We start from the raw sequence: 15,042 nt of genomic DNA on the forward strand, positions 1-15,042 counted from the left end.
CACCCCACTGGAGGAGGAAGGCGACTGTAGCTCATGGGAGTCACCATCAGACAAGATGAACGGAAAAGATGTTGCTCAGGTAAATGAATTATTAAGAAGTAATGTCGAGGATGAGGTGTTATGGGGTAGGAACTGAGCCAGGGCTGTGAAAATCTAAAAAAAGCCAGGCCAGAGGGGCGAGGGGGGAGGCTTATACTTGTTTCTTTTCTGAAAATCGCTCAACAGCTCAACAATGCCTTTCTACAGCAGTGGTTTTCAAACTTTTTTTCTGGGGACCCAGCTGAAGAAAACTGTTGATGCCCATGACCCAAGGGAGCTGGGGATGAGGGGTTTGGGGTGTGGTGTGGGAGGGGCTCAGGGCTGGAGCAGAGGGTTGGGGTGCGGGGGTGAGGGCTGGGGTTGGGGCTGGGAATGAGGGGTTCAGGGTATGTGTGGGGGCTCTGGGCTGGGGCAGGAGATTGGAGTGCGGGAGGGGGTCAGGACTCTGGGCTGGGGGTGCAGGCTCTGGGGTGGGGCCAGGAATGAGGGATTCGGGGTGCAGGAAGGGGTTCTGAGTTTGGGGGGCCCAGGGCTGGGGCAGAGGAGTTTGGGGTGCAGGAGGGGCTCTGGGTTTGGGGGGCTCAGGGCTGGGGTTTGGGGTGCAGGAGGGGGTCAGGGCTCTGGGGTGGGGCTGGGGATGAAGGCTCTGGGGTGAAGGAAGGGGTTCCAGATTTGGGGGGGCTCAGGGCTGGGGCAGGGAATTGGGGCATGGAGTTGGGGTATGGACTTACCTCTGGCGGCTCCCGGTCAACGACGCAGCTGGGGTGCACCGTGAACCGGGCTGCGCCCCGCAAGCGGCCAGCAGCAGGTCTGGCTCCTAGGTGGAGGCCGGCCAATGGGAGTGCAGAGCCAGTGCTCAGGGCAGAGGGAGTGCGTGGAGCCCGGTGGCCCCCCTGCCTAGAAGCCGGACCTGCTGCTGGGGCACAGTGCGGTGTCGGAAAAGGTAGGCACTAGCCTGCCTTAGCTGGGCAGCACCGTCAGCGGGACTTTTAACGTCCCAGTCAGTGGTGTTGACCACAGCAAAGCGACCCAGCGCCTTGCATGCCGTGACCCAGTAGTGAGTTGTGACCCATGGTTTGAAAAATGCTGGTCTAGAGGATGTGGAGGCCCTAGACAGCATTGCTTCAGACAGCAAAGATGAATCTGTCCCAATTTTGTTTTTGCTCAACACCAGTACAAATTGTTGACAAGGATGCCGAGGATGATGGCTATATGGATTTAAGGAGACCCTTGGCATAGGACTAACAGTGTCACATCGTGAGCGTAAAAAAGGCATGCAGTGTATTGTACGTGTTGCTGTTTATGCTGTCCTTAATTACTGCCTTAGGGAGAAGCTTTTTGACGATTGTGAGGGCTGTGTCACTGATGCACCAGGCCAACAGCACCATGACTGTGTGACTTGGCCTTCGGAGGATATAAACTGCAAGTGCCGGGTCCTGTGCATTGACCTGTGTTTGAAAAACTTATTAAATGCTGTTATTGCCATAGGTTATGCTTTGCAATGTCTAGGCCTAACCCAAGAACATTTAGCACAAGGGGCGACCTTGGTAAATGCTGTGCACAGCACTCAAGACCCTAACAGTGTTTTAAAGAAAATGATCCAACCGGAGGATACCTGCTTAGAGCATTATATTGACCATCTGGTCCTCACAAAGAATGACAGAACCGTGCTTAAGAAAAAGACTATTTGTAAGAAATCTAAAAGGATTAAGGTAGAGATTGGTGAGGGGACAATCATGCGATATAAAACTTGGTAGCTTTAAATAAAAATATCTGTTGAAAAAGGTTTTGTGATTATCTGTATTTCTGTTGGAAGGTGTGTGTGGCCCTTAAATAAGATAAAAGTTTTGATGGGAGCATCTTGGCTTGTTTTCAAGGGGCTGTATGTCTTTTAAATTAAAAAAAAAAAGTTTGTGAGAACCCAACTCTTGTCTTTGTGTAAAGAGAACTATTTACAGCAAACATCTGAAATGTGTGTAGTAGAATTCTGGTGGAAAAACAAAAACAACATTTATGTGTTTAAAATAAAGCAAAAAAGACACTATATTCTGTATAAAACAGGGATGCTTGAGACGTGTTTGACTACAATCGAGCTGACTCATCCTGTTGAACTGATGATTTAACCACATCCCCTACTGACTCTATTGCCTTCAAAGAGTCTGTTGGTCTGGGTCTAGATGTGATTATTCACCCTTGTTTCCATTTTGTTCTTTCAAAGTGCTGTTATTTTAGTTTTTTGCCTGGTCTATGAATTTCATAATTTTATTTCTGTCTTATGCTTAATTTTAATTCTTTGAGTAAGTGAGTTCTAAAATGCCTAACCTGTCCTGGCTGGAGTAATAATTATCATTATTACTTTTATCATATTGTGCTTTGTCATTCATTATTTAACGTGGTACAATCAAATAATAGTATCCATCTAGAATGTGACTTTAGCTTGTACTAACCTTAGCAGTGCCAATTTAAAAAACATTAGCTAAACACAACTTTAAACCCTGGGCAGATGAAGGTTGCTTATTTTCAAACTATATTTTTAGTTATATCTGTAAAATAACTTAAAATTTGCATGAGAATAAATGCAGTTCCAACTATGATACCAATAGCAATAATGGAGTCAAATGTTAGTGAGTCACATACATGATTGTGATCGGTAAAAATAAATGCCAAAATAATTAGAAAAATAAATTCCCTTTCTTAATAAAAGAGAAGAAAAAACCTTAATCACATATGTTAAAATTATGTTTTCAGTGAAAAACAATTGACTAAAATAGAGTAGATAATGGCAGGAACTCAGAGTGTTCATCAGCTAAATAAAAATAAATAAAATCTGCTTGCTTTCTCTATCTCTACTAAAGATAGTGTACAAAGTATCAAACGTGTTTCTGATATCTGTGGTAAAGCTCCAGAACGGATACCTCAAGGCGTGGGATTTAGAATATCTTGCTGTATTATCTCCTGATTGTTCTAAGTTTACATATAAACTTTAAATGTGGCTTTAATGGGAGTTTGTATATATTTTTTCTTTCTTTATACAACAATTAGAGTGCTCCGTCAGCTAGTTCCTAAGTTATTATCTGCAAAAACCCTAGAGTTTTCAGGTGCCTAAGTAGTCCCTGGAATCATTGTGAAAGTTTCCTCCCACCCCCCCAAAATCTGAAATGGCGCCCCAGTGAGCCAGGAGTGGCCAGAGGGCTGCAGGAGGGCCAGGGGCTCTAGCAAGATGCAGCCCCCGTGTGACAGCGTGAAGCCTGCCTCGAGACACATGGCAAGCACCAGGCACCACTAGCCATAACAGCAGCACAGAAGTAAGGGTGGCAATACACCATATACTCTGCCATCCTTACTTCTGCGCTGCTGCTGGCGGTGGCATTGCCTTCAGAGTTGGCCTCCTGGCCAGCACCCGCCAGTATCAGGCCACCCTGCCAGTACTTAATTTATGCCAGGGCTGAGCTCTGGCAGCTCTTTCAATAAAAATTAAACACTGAGGGAGGCAGCGGGGCCCAGAGGTGATGGGGAGAGGGGGCGGGGAAGCAGGCAGCGGGAGAAAGCCCAGGGAACCTGTGGGAGCCACGAGTGATTGGGGGCGGGAAATACAAGTTCGCCCAGGATGCCATTTTCCACTAACGCTGGCCCCATGCACAATTTAAAAAACATTAAAACCAACTTTTAAAAAAAACATTTTTACACACACACACACACACACACACACACACACACACACACACACACACACACACACACACACACACCCCAATTGCAGAAATTTACCTTCCACCACAGGGTAAAGGGATGCTGCTACATGGTTTTTCTGTTTCTTCCCATGTGTATTTGGGCCTTTGGGTTAAAGAACAAGCAAAATTTTAGTTAGTATTATTCCCCAAATGCATCAAATCCCTATACACCCTGTTTAATACCTGGGCTTTTTATTAAACAGTATTAAGCACAACTATAGTTAAAAATAAGGTTTTCCCTTGCCCTGGTGAAATACAGCTTGAAGTTGCTGTTTCCATGCTAGACAGATCACACTGTAATAAAGACATGTATCATTATTAAGAGTAACATATTTTCAGAGTTAAAAAACAAGCAACATACCCTGTCTTGTGTCCAGCAACTATTCTGTTCAAGACAGTTTCTGTTGTAAGAGGACTGTCTCCAAACACCTGAGTTTTTTTTATACCATCCTAACTTTCAAACAAACCATCCTAAGTTTCAAACAAACTGCAAAGTCTGTAGTTAGCAAATTGATTTGATCACTACAACTCTTAACTAAGAGATATGGAAGGAATGTAGGCACGCCTCCCCAAACCTTCCCTTTTATGATCTGGGGGTGAAAATTAAGTTGTCTGCACAACTGGGAAGCATTTAGCTAAATCTTTTTGTGTTGTTAAAATATATTTTCCTGTTTCAATGAAAAAAACAGAGCACTGTGGGCCTTCTAACAGTATTAGACAATAAATCACCATACACAACAATCCTTAATGTTACTGTACCCTTTCCTGACTGGGGGCACCTTGCAGTTATCAATGAATGTCCTAGGACTGGTTTTTATTTTATTTTTCTTTTAAACATGTTTCTTTCATGCTTAAAATTTTGTTTTGTTTTGAAATAAAATGGATGTAGCAAAACCATCCATAGAAAACACCATACAAATACCCATAGCTTTTAAATGTTTGACTGTTCTTATAGCAAATGCTTATTTTATAAAAGTATGGTGGAGGTTTGTGAACCCTTGAAACATTTCAGTTTTGCGTTAGACCCTGGTTTATATTTGTAAATATATTATTTTAAACTTTTAATGACTTTGAGTTGCTAGAAAGACTGGCCCATAGCCTTCAACGAACTCCTGAGATTTTATTTAAACTCTCCAATAGCGTCTACAGACTCCTGGGGTTATGTTTAAATTGTCCAATTGCATTCTACAAACTCCTGAGCTTTTATTTCATTTAATATTAATCAGAGCTCACCATCCCCACCCACCCCCGTCCCTTACTGTGGGTGTATACCCATCAAACTTAATTACTGATCACAAATACTTTTAACTCTGATGGAAACAAGGGTGGATAATCACATCTAGACTCAGACCAACAGACTCTTTGAAGGCAATAGAGTCAGTGGGGGATGTGGTTAAACTATCAGTTCAACAGGATGAGTCAGCTCGATTGTAGTCAAACAGGTCTCAAGCATCCCTGTTTTATACAGAATATAGTGTCTTTTTTGCTTTATTTTAAACACATAAATGTTGTTTTTGTTTTTCCCCAGGATTCTACTACACACATTTCAGGTTTTTGCTGTAAATAGTTCTCTTTACACAAAGACACAAGAACTGGGTTCTCGAAAACTATATATATTTTTAATTTAAAAGACATACAGCCCCTTGAAAACAAGCCAAGATGCTCCATCAAAATTTTTATCTTATTTAAGAGCCACACACACCTCTAACAGAAATACAGATAGTCACAAAGCCTTTTTTGACAGATATTTTTATTTAAATCTACCAAGTTTTATATCGCATGATTGTCCCCTCACCAATCTCTAACTTAATCCTTTTAGATTTCTTACAAATAGTCTTTTTCTTAAGCAGGGTTCTGTAACTTTATGTGAAGACCAGACGGTCACTATAACAGTCTAAGCAGGTATCCTCCAGTTTGATTATTTTCTTTAAAACACTGTCAGGGTCTCGAGTGCTTTGCACAGCATTTACCAAAGTCATCCCTGGTGCTAAATTTCCTTGGGTTTGGCCTAGACATTGCAAAGCATAACCTATGACAATAACAGCATTTAATAAGCTTTCCAAACTCAGGTCAACACACAGGTCCCAGCGCTTTCAGTTTATATCCTCCGAAGGCCGAGTCACACAGTCATGGTGCCGTTGGCCTGGTGCATCTATGACACAGCCCCCACAATCTTCAAAAAGCTTCTCCCTAAGGCAGTAATTAAGGACAGCATAACAGCAATATGTACAGTAGACTGCATGACTTTTTTACGCTCAATACATGGCACTGACTCTGTACCGGCATTGAGCAAAAACAAGATGGCTCCTCGCCTATTTTTTTAGATTTGCGCAACCCCGGCTCGGTTCCTGCCTCATAACACCCCATCCTCGACAGTCACTTCTTAATCATTCATTTACCTGAGCAACATCTTTTCTGTTCACCTTGTCTGCCGATGACTCCCACGAGCTGCGGTCACCTTCCTCCTCCAGGCTAGACCAAAGGCTGTCATGCTCAGCAGTTTTCCTCACAAGTGGTTGGGTTTCGGGGTTGGGTGCCAGCGTATCCATCAATGGCTCTGCCAAAGGGCTCCCCTCGGCTGTTCCCCCCTCCTCCTCAGAACTATTGCTTTTGTAGTGCTTTGTTGGTAGGCGGTTGAAGGCCCTCAGAGCTAAAACAAATTCCAAAGTTCTCCCAGCGGTGGTGAAGGATGTGACGTTGTGCAGTCTATATAGTTTTATAAAAATATAATTGAATATAATGTAACTGGGATATGCTTCATGCAAAAGGTCTCTTGTAAGGTATCATTACAAAGCTTATAATCTACTAAGTGTGATCATCCTATTTGTATAAATGTACCATTCTTGTATCTAAAACTAGAAATACAAAATATAACTCTGAGGGCCTATTGTAATTATGCAAAGTGTGGGCCATTAACGGTGGTTTGGAATCTTGATGATTCCCATTAATCAGGACCATTGTCTGCAGATGGCTGTGTTTTACCTGTGAATCTTCCTGTATATGTGTGTGTGCTGGCAAGTGGGTAATGAAGTCTTGCAGTGACATGTGATCATGTCACCTGAACTGGAATCCATCTTTAACCTGGTGCTTTTCCAGTGACGGGAGGGTGGAAACCCAGAGGGACTAAGGGTTCCCACCTTTTGCAAAAGATATATACAGGGGTGGAACAGAACAGAGAGAGAGAAGAGCCATCATGAAGAATCCCCTACCTACCACCTAAGCTGGAACAAGAGCTGTACCAGGGGAAAGAATTGTGCCCAGGTCTGGAAGGTGTCCAATCTGAGGAAAAAACTTACTGAAGCATCTCTAAGGGTGAGATTATTTGTATTTAGTTTGATTAGACCAGGGGTCGGCAACATTCGGCATGCGGCTCACCAGGGAAAGCACCCTGGCGGGCCGGGCCAGTTTTATTTACCTGCTGACGCGGCAGGTTTGGCCGATCGCGGCCCCCACTGGCCGCGGTTCGCTGTCCCGGGCCAGTGGGGGCGGCGAGAAGCCGCGGCCAGCACATTGCTCGCCCGTGCTGCTTCTCGCCACCCCCATTGGCCCGGGACAGCGAACCGCAGCCAGTGGGGGCCACGATCGGCGGAACTTGCCGCGTCCGCAGGTAAATAAAACTGGCCCGGCCCTCCAGGGTGCTTACCCTGGCGAGCCGCGTGCCGAACGTTGCCGACCCCTGGATTAGACATAGATTTGCGCATTTTATTTTATTTTGCTTGGTGACTTACTTTGTTCTGTCTGTTACTACTTGGAACCACTTAAATCCTACTTTCTGTATTTAATAAAATCACTTTTTATTTATTGATTAACTCAGAGTATGTATTAATATCTGGGGGAGCAAAGAACTGTGCATATCTCTCTATCAGTGTTATCGAGGGTGAACAATTTATGAGTTTACCGTGCAAAAGCTTTATACAAGGTAAAACAGATTTATATGGGCTTAGACCCCATGGGGAGTTGGCATCTGAGTGCTAAAGACAAGCACACTTCTGTGAGCTGTTTTCAGGTAAACCTGCAACTTTGGGGCAAGTAATTCAGACCCTGGGTCTTTGTTGGAGCAGATGGGAGTGTCTGGCTCAGCAAGACAGGGTGCTGGAGTCCTGAGCTGGCAGGGAAAACAGGGATAGAAGTGGTCTGGGCACATCAGGTGGCAGCTTCCAAAAGGGTTTCCGTGATCCAACCTGTCACAAAGGAGTCCATGTTTCCTCTCAGCGTTTCCATGATTTCTAAAACATGTGTTCTTTGAACAAGATGGTGTCTTCCCTGCGGCGCTGGGTGGTGCTGCGCTCTGATTGGTAGAGGGTGATAGGGGGAGCTCTTAGAGGGGTCACATGACCCTCTTCTGGGCAGGTCATCCCGCCCCAGAACCTGCCCTATTTGGTTAAATCTGCTCTTGGGAAGGTCCTCTGCAGCTGATACCCATCCTGATTGGTAGGGGATAGTGGCGGGACTTCTTAGAGGGGTCACATGACCCACTTCCGGATGGAGCACCCCACCCCAGAACTCCCTCCAATTGATCAAATCTCCTCTCAGGATGGTTCTACGGGGGCGAAACCCACCCTGATTGGTAGAGGGGTCACATGCCACATTTTCTTTTAGTCACGTGCCATGATATGTGTTTTCTCCTTCACAGATTTCCAGAAGGGATGATGGTTTAAGATTATGAAACTAGCCAAACTAGTCTGGTAAATGGTTTGTAATACATTTCTGCCTGGTCCAAGGAACCAGTGAGCATTGGAAGTCATACTATCTCAAGAGCTAGCAAAGGAAAGTAGTGTATCCTGAAGTTCCAGCGTCGAACAGCACTTTGTTCTAGACTTGGTGATTTGTGGGATCTTGCATCTTAAAAAAAAAAACCCAAAACCACACGCCTTTGATTCCCATCTTGCCTCCACACTAGACACTTTCAGTTACAACCTGTTTTAAGTAGCTGCTGTCTCCAGAACAGTCCTGTGTGTTCCTACAGTACCATGTGCCACCACCCTGAACTGTCACTTAAAGTTGGTGAATATCTCCACTGATGAGGAGGCAAATCCACAGTGGTCTGTGCTTATACAGCATCCTCGCCTGTGACTCCGTCATTGATCGCATCCTAGTTCTTCTCTTTTCTTCCTTCCTCTCTCCTTCCAAGATCTCAAAAGGACTTTGACGCTCTTGCATAATAATAATATTGATTCTTGAAACTAGTACATTGTTGCCACTTTTTTCTTTCAACAACTTAATTTCCCAGATGCTAACAACTGATACTGGCATCTAATAAGAATTATGATTTTAAACATTAGCCACTTACCTGTTTGCACATTTAAGCTGTGAACAAATAACATTTTTATCTGAAGACTCGAGGCTTAATTCTCATTTAGACTAAGGCCCTTTGACACTGCTCGGGCTCAGTGTAAGTTAGACTCAGGACCTAAGTGTTATTGTTGCTAAGCCCCCTCATCTCTCTGGCTCTTCTGTACAGTCTCATTCATAGTTATACTTCGTATCCATTACCTGTATTTTGGTTGTCATTTCTTGGTGTAGCCATATATGAGCTGTTCATTATGCTGTGTGACAGACCCAGACCAGTGGTGTACAGGAGTCTGGTCCTATTGGGATCAATAGGATCACTGCTAAAGGATCCCCCCCAGCCTAAGGGGGGGTCCACAGGGCCTGGAGACCAAAAAATTACGGGGGACAACTAATAAAAGAACAGGGACAGGAGTGAGGTCAAAGGGTCAAAAGAAGGGAACCAGACGGGGACACCGAGCAGAGAACCCCGGACAGCGCCCACTGCTCCTCGAAGGCGTCAAGGGAGCCAGTGGACGCCACCCAGAGGAACTCTGCCCAGATACGTGAAAGAACGGAGGACCTGAAATACGCCCCACAGTCACAGGAAACTCCATCGGCCAACCTCCTTACTCTGGTTTTATAGATGGCCAGTTTCGCTAGGGCCAGAAGGAGGTTGACCAGGAGGTCCTGCGACTTTGTGGGGCGACGGATAGAGAGTGCATAAATAAAAAGGTGAGGAGAAAAGTGCAACCAAAATCTTAACAAAACATCCGTGAAGAGCCGGAATAGGGGCTGCAGCCTGGCGCACTCCAGGTAAACATGCGCCAGGGTCTCCCTCACGCCGCAAAAGGGGCAGGTGTCTGGGATAGGGGTAAATCGCGCCAAGTACACCCCGGTGCTCACGGCTCCGTGAAGGAGCCGCCAACTTATGTCCCCGGTGGGCTTCGGGATCAGAGTAGAATAAAGGCTGGCCCACTGGGGCTCCTCACCCTCCACAGGTGGCAGGAGGTCCCGCCACTTCGTATCGGGGCGGGACGCGAGGGTGAGGACGTGAAGAACATGGAGCATGAGCGTGTATAGATGTTTCCTTGGTGCGGTCTGGAACAGAACCGGCTGCAGATCGTGCAGCCGGCTTATAGGAGTCTGGTAGAGGGAAAATATACTGGTCACTGGATGAGTAGTTTTCTGTTCCCTGAGTGACCAGAGCAGGGGCTGCACTAGAGTAATCAGGAACCGGCTAGAACCAGTTAAGGCAGGCAGGCTAATTAGGACACCTGGAGCCAATTAAGAAGAAGCTGCTAGAATCAATTAAGGCAGGCTAATCAGGGCATCTGGGTTTTAAAAGGAGCTCACTTCAGTTTATGGTGGGAGTGTGAGGATCTGGGAGCAAGAGGCACAAGGAGCTGAGAGTGAGCTGTTGGAGGACTGAGGAGCACAAGTGTTATCAGACACCAGGAGGAAGGTCCTGTGGTGAGAATAAGGAAGGTGTTTGGAGGAGGCCATGGGGAAGTAGCCCAGGGAGTTGTAGCTGTCATGCAGCTGTTTCAGGAGGCACTATAGACAGCTGAAGTCCACAGGGCCCTGGGCTGGAACCTGGAGTAGAGGGTGGGCCTGGGTTCCCCCCAAACCTCCCAATTGACCTGGACTGTGGGTTCTCCCAGAGGGGAAGGTCTCTGGGCTGATCCCCAACCCACATGGTGAATCTCCGAGGCAAGAAAATCTGCCAATAAGCGCAGGACCCACCAAGATAGAGGAGGAACTTTGTCACAGCTTGTTCCCATATTGCATTTCTATTGTCTTTTTTGAAATCAACAATTGAGCTTTACAGCTTTATGACCACCAGGGGGCATATCACAGCTTGCATGGCATATTATGTAGTCAGGTTTCAGAGGGGGAGCTGTGTTAGTCTGTATCAGCAAAAACAATGAGGAGTCCTTGTGGCACCTTAGAGACTAACAGCTAATGCCCAAATAAATTTTTTGTGGGCTAGAACCCACTTCATCAAATGCATGGAGTGGAAAATACAGGAGCAGGTATAAATACATGAACCGATGGTAAGGCAACTCACATCTATTAATGTATTTATACCTGCTCCTGTATTTTCCACTCCATGCATCTGATGAAGTGGGTTCTAGCCCACGAAAGCTTATGCCCAAATATATTCTGTAGTATTCTAATGTCAGTTGTAATGTCAGCATAGCACTGTTTTCATCTTTATCTTTTATTTTCATGGTTTTCCTTGGGCTTTTTAATTTCATTCAGAATTTGACCTTTTAAAATAATTTAATGCCAACTTCCTATAGCCATTGATTTCATTGTCTAATAATTCCGCTCTGAAACAATCAACACAAAGGTCATGCTATTCGTATTAATTGCTGTTTTTAATATCCCCAAAAATTCGGATCCCAAGTTTTTAAAATCCTAGTAAACCGTTAAAAAGAAGCAATAGTACCCAAACAGGTCACAGCTCCAGATAATATTCTGTTCAATTTAGAACATTTATTTTCTAATTCATTTTTATTGTTAAATTTAATAACTATTAAAAACTTGCTTTTTGATACCATTGTGAATAGCCTTTCCTTACATAGATCTTGCTGACAAATCACAAGTAAGGAATATAGTTAAAGCCCTATAGGCTTTGATTGTTTTTTATTTGTATTATAATAGTGCCTAGAAGCCACAGCTGAGCTTGGGGCACTACTGTGCTAGGTGATACACAAACGCAAAGTCCTTGCCCACAGGTACTTACAATCTAAATAGGTAAGACAGACAAAGGGAGGGTGAAATGAAGTATTATTATTCCCATTTTACAGATGAGGAACTGAGGCACAGAATAACTTGCCCGTGATCACAGAGGAAGTCTGTGGCAGAACCAGGCTTGTAATATCAAGTCTTTAAAGAACACTATAGAATTATTTAGTGTAGCTGACAAATAAAAGTATATCCCAGTGAAGGATGTTATGCATTAGAATCTGATTCTAGAAAACAATGTGATTTCTGCATTTCCTGTTATCTTAAAAAAAAAAATTTATTACCATTACCAAGGAGTACTCCCATTACGGGGATGTTGTGAGGCTACATTGAATAGTGTATGTACATAAAACAGTCTCCACACAATGAAGTGGCAATGCAGAGCTAGATCCTCAGCTGATGTAAATCAGCATAGTTACATTAAATTAACTGTCTATAGGCTTGGGGCCTAAATGAAACAAGCAGGCCAAATCCAGCATTCATTGGACTACTGGACAATGATCTCATCTCAAGGAGGTCCATTTGTTTTGCTGATTTTTTTACATACACTTATGTGGATTCACTTCATTGTTGGTGCCATGAAAACGCAAAACTCATCCCCAAAATTAAACTTTCCTTTTGAGAAAATCGAAACATTATAATGGGAGAATAGCAATGAGTCTTGGCCTATGGTGCTTTCAGACGAAAAGTGTGGATATAATACGAGAGTTTTGAATAAGGCTTACCGAAGTGCAAATATAAAACGACACATCTTGTTCATTAAAGTTCTCCCCTGACTTTGAATTTTGTATCTAATTCATCACATTTCTAAAACTTCCATCGGTGAGTTTCTAGACTTTAGGACCTCAAGGCCTGCCCTCTCCCCTCCACACATGTCATGGTCAGAGTGTCTCATCCCAATAAAAGACTGTATGATCTAGGCTAGAATACCAATTTACTCCTTGGGAGACCTGGGTTCTATTCCTGCCTTAGCCACTGATGACCTTGCGCAAGTCACTTAATGCCTTAATTTTATCATATGTGAAAGGGGGATAATTATATTTACCTCCTTTGTAAAGCACTTGGAGCACTATGGATGAAAATGCTATATAAGACTAGCTATTATTATAATACCTTAGCATCTGGGAGCAGAAATATAGGTGGGAAGAATCTACTGATAGAATTGTGGAGGTAGATAACTAAGAGGAAAGAGGCAATTTTCCTTCTGATCTTTCTGACTTTTTAAAATCTTTGATTGTGTTTTAACAAGCAAACTGTGCAAAAAAAGTCCAAATCAGAACAGAAAATAGCCCAGGTTCACAAGCCTGTCAAGCAAAACCAGGATTGAGCACAGACTCAAGCAAAAGTAGGCGGAGTATCTGGCCAAATGCCTCCCTCCCCATGGGCTCAAGGAGAGATTCACTGGGTTGAGATGAAATTACAAGATACATTTATCCCTAAGCTATCTGAGTGTGGGCATGTTGTCCTTTATCGAATACTACCATTCAAAATCAGGACATGTCTGACCCTTCCTTATTAGTCTGGGTGCAAAGCTGGTCATTCAACCAAAAAATGGTTGACTTGATTAAGGTCTGTGAGGAGCAACCTCTTCATTACTGAGTATAATAGTTTATGATGTGTTAATTTTGTTGGATTTATCAACGACATTTGACACTGTTAATCCCAGGATACCTGTCCATCAGCTGTCTTCTGTGCTTGGCATTCAGTGAGTTGCACTCAAAGGAAAAGCTCTGCTTCCTATCTCTTCTCCCCCCCTCACCCCAAAAAAAAATTAATTATGGCAAAAAGTTAGCTTGACCTTTACAGTAAACAAAAATTACAAAGATGTTGCATATAGCAGAACAGTAAAGCACAGATTCTGTTTAATTTTTTCAGGAGCATATTCAAAGTCGATGTGCTGTTTAACATACGTCATTGCACAACTATACAATGTGTTGTAAATCTAATCTAAACTTTCATATTATGCTTTTATTTCCACGATACCTGAGTGTCCCAGAAAGGCTATCTTCTCAGCCATAGCAGCGTGTGCTCTAACTTCCTACCTCCTTCCCCCTTAGTCAGTTCCTATGACTTTGCTGTGGATGCATCTCAGGTGTTAATCTTGAGTTCATAGATATTTGGATCCATCTGATCTAATCAAAACATCAGTCAGTTGCAGGTATCAAGAAAAACAACAGCATTTATATGTGCCAAGATACAGCAGCAGAGAGAAAAATTCTGTCTGGCCAACAAAACAAAATATTAATTTTCCTTTGAGGACTGTCAGTCCAGATCTCCACACTTGGAAAGTGCTCATTTACTCCATACAAACCTGCAATCCTCCACAATATTCTGACCATTAGGGCTCTACAGACCAGACCTTAAGCCATGAAAGTGCCCTATACAAAACACTATGGTACAGAGATATGGCCTCACCAAATTCAGTTTCTTCTAGTTGCAGAAGGAGCAAGTTGGAGCTTCCTCTGTTCCTCTCCCTTTTAGAGGGTCAGTTTTCCTGCCCTTTAACTAGAGATAATTGTTAATACTTTAGGAATTTTGTAGATTAAAAAAAAGTTTGAGTTCTCTTAGGGGATGTTTCCCCTCTTTTTTTTTTTTTTTTTTTTTTTTTTTTTTTAGGAGGACCTGAGTCCCTGTTAACTGTTAGGGAGAGTGGAGCCCACAAAACAGACAGATTTAAATAAAGCCCTTTTTGTAGTTCAAAATTCCCCATCTTTTATCTTCACTCCTGAAGTCTGAGAGGCTTGGGTGAGGGGCATATGTTAGATTGATGCTCCATCTCCCTGAATTTAATTAGTTGGGCATGTAAGGATCTCAAGTTCCACTGTGAGCCATACTGACAAAGGGTTGCTTTGAGAAGTTACCTAACTATTTGTCTGTAGGGCTTCCTTTTGAGTGCTGTGAAAATATTCATCCCTGGCGATGGGCAAGTGTGTGGATGGCCGCCAGCTGGGGAGCCTCTTGCAGAACATCTCACTTGGAAGTCATGCTGCCAGTTCCACTGGGGTAAAATCCATTCCCCCCATCCTCCAGCAGAAGAATGAGGCTTTGTGAAAACTCACATAGTAGAATTCAATCTCTAAAATTAATGTGATTACAACGAGTGTAATCATTCTTCATATGGGGATTAGAGCTCTGCTATCACGTTAAGTATGGGTCTAAGATGCAGAGAAATTATTCAATTCACATGGATTTTTTAAATATTTTTAACAGTCTTTATCTAATGTATTTTACACTGGGTTCTGTTTAGATT

Source organism: Chrysemys picta, chromosome 2, assembly GCF_011386835.1.
Source record: "Chrysemys picta bellii isolate R12L10 chromosome 2, ASM1138683v2, whole genome shotgun sequence".
NCBI lineage: Eukaryota > Metazoa > Chordata > Testudines > Emydidae > Chrysemys > Chrysemys picta.